This window comes from Monopterus albus, unplaced genomic scaffold, assembly GCF_001952655.1.
Source record: "Monopterus albus unplaced genomic scaffold, M_albus_1.0 scaffold59.1, whole genome shotgun sequence".
Taxonomy (NCBI): domain Eukaryota; kingdom Metazoa; phylum Chordata; class Actinopteri; order Synbranchiformes; family Synbranchidae; genus Monopterus; species Monopterus albus.
In genome coordinates this window covers 788,842-799,048 of record NW_018127939.1, presented here as the reverse complement: position 1 = coordinate 799,048, position 10,207 = coordinate 788,842, and positions in this window count along the sequence as shown.

The window sequence follows — 10,207 nt, the reverse complement described above, 5'->3', positions numbered from 1 at the left end:
AAAGTACATGGAGCTAGTGGAAGAGTGCTGAAGTAATGGGTGGTGAGCAAGGTGTGAGCCCATTGAAGTGGGTTCTGCAGGGGCCTACAGTGTGCTGGGCATCACTGGGCCCAGTAGGCAAAGGGTCATGAAGTTGACCACTGAGGCAGCAGAAGTTGCATGTATAGGTGGCTGTGGATCAGGAAAGGAGAGCTGTGGGCGGGGTACAGGGGTGTAGCTAGACATAAAATTCTACTGGGGCATAGGACCCCCATTACTCAAATCACACATTTCTTTTCTTGAATGTCTGCTGCATGAGTGAAATGTGCTATATGAACTTTCCTTGCTTAGCCCACTATTCCACTGCCATACTGCTGTTGCCAAAACTGAAACAACTATTGGTAAAGGTAAAAATATATGTGTATATATAATCATTAAAGCTTTTATATTTGCCAAACCTGCAAGCAAGTTAGATGGGAAGCAGACTACAACCAAAAGCAGCCTGGGAATTTGACTGGCAAGCAGTCCCAGTTTGAAATGTCAAATTTAAAATGTAAAAGTTAATTTTCGGACAAATGTACAGATGTACAGACGTACACAGTACAAATGGATGGAAAACCCAAAACCATAAAGTGTCACCAGCACGGAGGCATAGATACTCTTATTAAACTTTGCATGTGGGGATGTGGGGATCAAATTGTTAAACCAGCCAGTCTACAGTAAACTCTGACCTTTGCCATAGAAAGAGCTTAATTATTGTTTTTAATACACTGAAAACCCTCAGCCAAGCTTAAAGTCCCCGATAACCTGTTTTCAATGTATGTTACCAAGTATTTGTGTCTAAATAGGTACATGAAAGTTAAAGTTTGGCAAAACCTCAGCCACAATTTATTACTTAAATATGAAAAACTCTGCTAATTTACTTCATTTGGACTGTGTGGGTGTGGTTCGCCCCACCGGCTGATACCAGACTTCAATTCACATATAGATGAATTTGATTAGTTCATGATGCTGCATGATATCATACTTTATTTTCAAACTAGAAAAAGAGCGTGGATAACAGCACAGACATAAATGTGTCGTGTGAAATATTCAAAACTGTTCCAGCTTTGGCAGAAAATGTTGGCTTCATAGAGCACTCCTGTGCTCATATTAAAACACTTATTTAAAAAAACATTTTGAGGGCCTTTGCTAGCTACCTACTCTAACTGAAGTGCATTTTCTGTGGTTAGGGTTGGGGTCTTTTGGAATTTGGGTGCGGCATTTTCTCCTGACATTTGAAGGAAATCAATGCATCCCATTTTTTCAGCTTGAGTCATTTTTTATGATGAGAACTTTTGTGCACATGTTCTAAATGTCACTGTGTGGTCTATTCACAGCAGCATTTGCAGGTAAGTGATGACGTGAGGGAAGTGGGATTTTCAGTTAACACTGAGAAGGAGGTGGGAAAAAAAAATTGCCAAAAGCTTGCTTTACCTGCAGGACTCTGACCTTCCTATGTGCATGTGTGAGAGTGTCTGTGAGGGAAGTGTTCATCCAACTGTGTTAATCCATTTTTTCTGGCTGCTGTTGCTGGCCCACCTTCATGCTTCTCACCTCACACCATCACCATTCTCCTCCTTCTCCACCCCCCTGTAACCCGATCCTGCACCCACAGCCCATACAGTCCCTTGGTCCTCCTTCAAAGGACTTCACGGTTTCATGAGCAATCGGGACACAACACGTTTAGCGTGTGCATAGCCACACACAATACACCCTGCCTTTTGAATCTGCCAGGGTTGTGCAGGCTGTAACCTTTAGAGGGCAGCAGAGTTTCACCTAGAGTGAACTGTTGCACACTGAGCTCAGTTCAAACAAAGTTTCTCTGATGTGCTGCCTGGCCAAACACCCCTTTTCCCTCACTTTTCTAATTTACCATAACCTCTCCCTTGTTTTCCTCCTTTTTCTGATTCCTCTCCCTTTGAGTCTGTGCTATTGTTTCTTTCAGCTCACCCCACCCATCTGCTCTCCGTCCCAGTTGTGGGGTGAGTCGGAGATTGACAGATCTGCTATATCTGGTTATAGGCTGTAATTAAAACTCATTTGGCTTTCTGATAGCATTCTACGCCCTCTTTAATCCATTGCAATTAGTCAGTATTAGCTGACCTGACGTCTTGTATCAGATAGGGTTATTGAATGAAAAAGAGGTAAACAGACACAGGCAGCAGTTGCATCACCCTGGGGTGACAGCTACTCTAGGAGTGACACACTTGGCAGACAGATTGAAATGAGAGTGTCAAAACTCCCTCTCTCCCTCTCTCTGTGTCTCTCTCACTCACACACACATGCACATACACTAAGATTTTGTCCATCAGTTTCTCCAGTTGAATAGAGAAAGTTCTTCCAAAGAGGTTTGACAGAAGTTGATCAATTTCCGCAGAAAGCACTGGTATGCACACACACATATACAGTATACACAGCACTCTGTGAGTGAGTTCACTGATCAGGTAAATAATCTGAGGCCCAGAGATGATGATCACCCACAAATCACTCTTCAAATGTCCTTTTCTTTCACAATTTTTTTTCAATATCTGTGCCAAATGGAAAAATCTGGAAACACCTTTCTGACTTTCATGCTGTTCAATTGCTTCCTACTCAGCATGAATCAGATTTCCTGAACTTTTAACAGGTGCCAAACAAACCAGATGTTGAGAAATTTAGCAGTGCAGATGTTCTGTCACACATAGCTGCTGCTCTCTTTCATCTTTCAGCAAAGTTTTGACACAGCAGAAGCTTTATTCCCCTGAACAGAAAAAATGTTTTAACAGGGAAATATAATACTCAATGCAATATCACGATAGTAGTAATGCAGCGTTCAGTTTGTCATTGTGGTATGAAAGCTCTTCTCTATTGAAATCACTGCCATTATACTTAAATGGATCCCACAGTATCACAGAGTACCAACTACTCATCTACCATCTAAATGCATATGAAGAAATTGTTAAAAGATACTGCCTGATCCAGATTAAAGGGTTACACCAGAGAGATAGCACTACACTGCCTATATAGCTAGGGAACTCACAGGAGGCAGATTAAGCAAGATTACAATTCTATACACTTGCAGCTCTCTGTTCTTATACACACAGCAGCGATGTGAAAAAAATCTGCATGATGGTAGGCTGATGTTTAGCAGGACTACTTATAATTTAAGGCTGAGGACATTTGGTGACTTGATAATGGTGCTAGATGAAAAGGAATCTCGAATGTTTACACAATTCATCCTGAGGAAGCATGAATGACTGTACCATATTTCATAGAAATCCACCCATCTGTTATTGGAAGATAGATTATAGAGTGCCGCATCTGTCGAAGTGAGGTGTTAGTTGAGAGATTCATGACAGGAGGTGATGTCACATTTTTAGCACCTTTGCTGCAGACACTCCACCTTCCCCCCCCACCCCCCAGCATCCTGTTCACTGGAGTTTTATTATTTTATTATTTTGCAGCGTGGACCTGCATATCATAAAATCTTCTTTCTAGTGGGAATAGGGTAACACCCCAGACTAGGTTTGACATAAAGTTAGCCAATATGATTTATGATAGTCATGTGACTTTGGTGTTTAATCTAACCACATTGTATCTATCAACTTATAAACCCGGTGCTTCCAGCTATGTCCTCTCCCATGTTCACTGTAGCTCAGTCTCCTTGATGTAGCTCAAGCTATATCTATTGATATATTTCACTCTGAACAAGGTAGTGGACTGACTGGACCAACATGGCTAACAAAGACTGATCAAAGTCAGTGCAGCTGTGTCTTTGTCTTGTGCATTTTAGCACAAAATAAAACAAAAAATCAACAAAATCAACAAAATCAGTGCATCTGAGGCCAAGGCATCCTGACTGTTAGTTCAAAAACCCTGCATCCTACACTTTCCATACTGCAGCCAACAGCCCTTACTTACATGGTTAATGGCCATATCTTTCTAATGTTTCAAGTGTGTAATGCTGGCTTTGTGTTTGTGTCAAATAACCCTGATGACATTATCAGGAAAAAAAAATCTCTGCTAGAGCAACAGAAGAAATTATACAACTGATTTCACATGATGAATACTGCCCTATAGACCTTTATTTATAAAACTGGTGAAGCTTCCCTTTAAATGGTTTGAAACCTCTTCAAAGGGGCAAAAAGGAAAGATCAGCCTTTTTGAAAAATCTCATACCCATGTGTGTAATTGATTATTTTATAATAATTTATCAATCCATTTTACTAATTAATATTTGATTAAAGGCTTGCAGGTGTGTCATTTATACTCAATCTAAAACCCCTAACTTAAAGAGACAAGCATTTTTAATGAAGTTTAACCAGTGTCTTCAAAAGACTCCATTATCTGATGTTATAGAGTACATAACACATGCTGTGAATGAGAGACATTTCTTACTTTTCCTCACAAACAAACTGAACAATGAGTCAGTGGCTTTTCCTGTCAACACAGTTTGTCGTTTACAGTCGCTGCGTGCTTCCTGGCGACCCATTAAGGCTATAGACCTCCTCCTCACTTTGAATCTTGCTCATGCATCTGCTGAGTTATCTTCAAAAATTGGTTTGTTCTGTTTCTCTCACTCAGATCAGCTCGCACTGCGCTTTCTCCAGCTCCCTCTGTCTCGACTCAGCATCTGCCTCCCTTCATCCAGACATGCACAGTGGTTGCAGAGCTGCATATTGAAAGGATACGTGGTCTCACTTCATGAAGTTGTGAGTCTCATTTAAATAGATGCAGCAGCTGGGCTGACACGCAAGCCTCGCCTTGTGAATCCATGCTCCTCGTGCAACGGGAGAGAGGGGAAAGCGGAAGCTGACAATGGTGTGACAAATTGCGTTTTCTCATTTTTCATTCCACTGATTTATTCTTTTCCTCTGCTGCACCACCACCCATCAACACCCTACACCAACCATCAACACCCCTCAGACACTCCCCCATCCTGTTTCCCATTTCCTTTTATCCTTTGGAGCGGAAGGCCTATAGCAATGGTAATGAGGAAGGTTAATTGGCCTTGCTGTGTCTTTAGGAGGTCGGATAGTGACGATAACAGTGATATGATGGAGGGTGACAATTTTCTCAATTTTCCCTGCTTACCCTCCGCTGTTTTCACATAATCTGAAATCTCCCCCACTGAGAGTTCTCTTTATCTAAGCAGTAGCAAGATAAAAGACAAGACTCTCCACGTGAAACATTTCATACTGACACCTTTCATACTATTCAATTACTCTGAGGTCACACTCTCATAGTGCATGCCTTCAGAAAGCTGAGCCGATTTACATTTTCAGGGAAGAACACAAGTTGGACAAAAATGAAGGAGATGAAATCCTCACTGTGATGGATTGCCTGTCTCCAGTCTCTGCAAGTTAGTTTTCAAAGAGAAATAAATACAAAACATTTGCACAAATAAGTTTGGATCATATTTGGATTATGAAGTGTGCATTAAACACAAGAAGGTTATTCATATAGTGCACAATTCTTACTGAATAGGCTTCTGATAGCTGTATCTTGTCTATCTAAATCCATATAAAGCAGCTAATAATAATAGTCATTTCTATACTAAATTCCCTTCACAGTATAAAAATGATCGTAGCTTGGTTTCTAGACGCCTGGACTTTGTAGCATTTATTATTCTCTGCATCATCTGATCCCCAGTAACAGAAGATGGTTATAATACAGTTTGTCATTTAACATTTGCCTGTTAGACTTTCCCTTTCATCCCAGCATAATAAACCCTCCCATATTATGTAATATATTTTGTAACTTTTTGTTACTGACTAAGTATTACATAACCTGAGCTGAGGATGCACCTGCACAAACAACAGACAGTGACCAGAAAGCTGGGCAGGGTTTTTACTAGAAATATTTTGAAATGGCCAGCTTTCAGTGTGAAAACTACATCCAAATCTCAGACAAATAGTACACAATGAGGGAATTCCTGGCTACACATGAAATGCATGTATACAGTATGTACAGTGTATCCAACCTGTGGTGAAACAGCAAATACAAACGAAACACACTTTAAAAATCATTGCGTGCTCGGTAGTAGCTAACAGACATTCTTCTGTTTCTAGTACCTACTGCACCTGTTTACATTTGGAGAAGTACAAATATTACACTTTTACTTGGAAGTTTGAAAAAAAAGAGAAAGACTGAAATGTAAAACTTGAATACAATATTTTATTGTTGTTAAAATAAAAGTTTTTATTAAAGAAAATTTACTAAATGTTTATGTATGCTGTCAGTTACTGTTCTTAGAATGAAAGAGAATCAGAATCGACACGTCAGACTTAAAATAAATAAATAAATGGAACTGGCCAAGAAAGTTGTAGTCGGTGCATCTCTAGTTTTTACAAGCCAAAGCCAGTAGTATTATGATGTCTTTAAGTGTACTGAGGATGCTTCTATCAACAGAGTCTTTATTATAATACAGTGTTTTTCCTTTTGACAAAGTTGTCGTGCATGTGCTATAGTAGCAAGCTACTCATATGTTCACAATAGACTATATTCCATTTCATTCAAGGTTCCATGAGGTTATGCTGTAGACAGTTCTTCTTTCCAGCACAGTACATTGTCTGGACAGAGGCACTGCCTTAAAAGCTGAACTCAGTGAACCAAAGTCTCCCGTGCACAGTTAGATTACATTGTAACATGACTGGTTGTAGCTTTGCCTTATGTTCAGTGGACAATGATATATATCTGTGGCTATTTTGGGGTTGGCAGTCATGAATGTCTGCTGTATACCTGCATATATACAGTATACACACCACTAGAGCATCCTTGGTTTTAATGAGCTTGTTAAAATAAAGAAACTAAAATATAATGTGATATTACATGGTTTTATGAGCAATACATAACAAGAACACTGGGGTTTACTATTCCCAGTTCAAGTGTGATAGGGGGCCTTTGTTTTCACCAAGGCTCTCTGCCTCTCATTTTCTGTCATCTCTGTTGTCCAATAAAAAGGGAAAAAACAGGGAGTTAGTGAAAAGCTAATCATATGATTTGGCAAGTGCTGGGCAGTTATCCTAAATACACACAATTTCTAGTTATATTAATGATTCAAACATGTAAAATCAACTTTAAGTAAAACAGTGGCACTATAAATTATTGGTTTGCACACATAATGGGCTTCACACCATGAATGAGCATTGAAGAGTAATTCCAAAATTCACTTCTTGAGAAGATAGTATGGATTTAATCACTACAATAAATAACAAATGTAAAGAGTGGCTGTGAAAAGTACCTTGCTGAGAACATTTTTCATTAGCCCTAGGTGGCTGTGAGTACTGTATACTGTGTAAATATACTGCATAAAATTATCCTGTAGTTTGTGCCCTTGCAAGTTACACAGTCCACTCATGTACTGAATATAGCCTGCAGGTAAAAATTAAATGACCATTGAAACTATCTTGCAATAACAATAATGACAGTTCTGGTTTGCAGGTTCTTTTGAGGGGAAACTGGTTGTATATAAGTTTATTGTTGGGCTCAATAAAAGAAGCGGCTATCTGGGATTGTGTTGTATAAGGGGCACTGAAGCCTGCATAAAAAGACAGCCTAACTCAAGCATCATTTCTTGGCAAAATGTTCAGAATCCACTAGCTCGCCACTGTGTTTGTGTGTTCTTCCCCGGAGCACATAACTCAGCGTCTGTAGAAAGGGGCTGAGAGGTTAATGTGATCCATTATTCTGTGTTCATTTTTTTCCTTTCTCTTTCTCTCTACTTGTCCTTACTTTCATCAGCATAAACACCTTCTCCCCCTCTATTTCCACTCTATCTTAGCCACTCCCTTCTTTCTGCATTCTAGCCCCTTCATCCATCTGGATGCTGTGGTCAGTTAGGCCACACTAGCTGATCGATGAGCAGAGCTACTGACCACTATAAAGTCAGTCACTTGATGAAATTCTTGTTTGCTCACTCCACATATGCAGTGTCTGGAGGAACACCAGCACACCCACACAAACACACATATGGAAGGCGGGTGTTGGTGGAGACTTGATTAAATCAAAATGACTAGAGAATGAGAAGCAGGCAGATGGATAGATTCAGCAGAACATATTCACGTGTCTTACTCAAAAATGCTGCTTATTTACCATCAAGTGAACTTTTTCTTTTTGACTTTTTGCCCCAGTTCACTCAGCCTCCCTGCATGTTATGTGGTTTTATGAATGATTTAAAGAAGCCTTTGATTTGTAGTGAGGTGTTTGACAGACTGGCACTGTGTCAAGGTTCATTTATTCAGTCCTGCAGCAAGGAGAATAAACAAACTCCACAGAAATGACAACTAAAATCACATTAGGCCAGAGCAAATTGCTGTTAAGAGGCTGTGGCACATGAGCTCAAGTGGCAACTCTGAAGATTCTGGTTGCTCTAAAGAAATACAACAGTGTGTGTGAGAGCCAGACAGAAAGACACATACTATGTATTTAGCCCACTGGAACAGAGAATAATACATAAAAACTGTGCAATGAAAGTCATTCCCTAGTTCAACAAGCCAGGTGAAACACTTCATGAATAAGAGAAGCAGTGTTCAGCATTTCACTAAAACTACTGCACAGATTGCATGGTTATTGCAACATTTTTTGTAACAACAAAAAAGGTCCTTACACCTTTGTGAGCCTTTTGAACACATAGCCTGCGATCGGTCCCATGTTGCTTTCACTCAGGCTCATTTGTTTTGTCTTACCTCTGCTAAGGCCACTGTGTTCACATGCCTTGTTCTTGTAGCCTTTGTTCATATTAAATCCCTGTTTACTGTTACCTCCTCGCCTGCTGATTGAATTTGGGTTCACTTCCAACTAAAATTGACACAGTCAATACTGAGTGCTTTGTTAACTATTTATGAGGGCTATAGGCTGATCTATTTCCATGTGTAGAAAAAAGGTAAATTGCAACACTAAGAAAAAACCTCTCTTACCCCTGGTCTGTTCTTGTTCCAGACAGTTCTACTGAAGAGCCCACATTCCTTCATGCCTACACCCTCTGTGGCATGGATGTTAATTGGCAAGTGGCCCCCGCTGAGTGCTGACGTGCAACTCAGGTAGCAAAGAGCTGTGGCACACTGATGCTTGTTTAGGCATTAATGGCCTCTTGACAACACAAAGGTGACAACTAACACACCAGGTGTAACTTGCACCTACAGTGACAAACCAGAATCTGTTTATGTGAAGCATTTACCGCTGCATTAGAAGGCACTTGAACTGGAAGAGACTTTACAACCCATGAATCCAACCAAGACTGGAGCAGATCCTGTCAAATAACTCTGCAGGAAGCTGCCTGAGCCTGCCCCAGCAGGGAGTCTTGAGTCATTAGTTGCAAGAGGAGCTGGGTGCTGTTGTAATCTCTGAATCAGTTAACACAGTAACTTACTCTGTGAATCTAACCTGCTCACTGGCAGGTTTTCTTCAACAAACCCTGAGTTTCTCAGTAACTGTTTCCTCCTTGAAGGATCAGGCCGGTCATTTTCAGAAATCTCCAAACAGGTTAAAAGCAACAATGACCTGACTCGACTCTTTAACTTATCCTTTGACACCTGGTTGGATCACAGCCTAACAGACTGTTACCCAAAACCAACCTTCACTAATGTCACCACTTTTCCTGTATGATTAATTAGTCAACAGTGTAAAGACAAAGACCTCTCCTCACATTTAAATACCAGTGGCCTATTATGCAGTGTGGATTCATCCTCAGCTCAGAATAAAATCTACACCGTCCATTTTTCCTACACTGTGACAGCTACCGGGCTGTCGATCACTTTTACTGTGATCACTGTATAAACTTAAGAAGCCAGTGTGAAGCTTTAGCCACATGAGACACTGGTCTATGAGTAATCATGCCCTGTGTTGCTCTTGGTTGCACTTGGAACATTCCTATCATAGAGATTTTGTCAATATTTCTGAGTGAGAATGATTGTAGTGCAGCATCAAAGACTTAAACATTATGAAACCAGACTAAATACAGTTTAGAACTAGTTCTTGAATATGCATATAATAACGGGTTGTGTAGGGGCTGGAGCCAATTGCAGCCTATGTTGGGGTAGAGGCAGGGTACACCCCGGACAGGACGTCAGTCTCACCGCGTTTAATATTTAATTAAATGCAATTCAGGAAGAGTTTTAAATGTACAATATTTGTATAAAAATGTTATTTTAACTTGTCCAATTGCAAAATCACTAAATTCCGTGCTGGGTTAAACTGAGGTTACAAT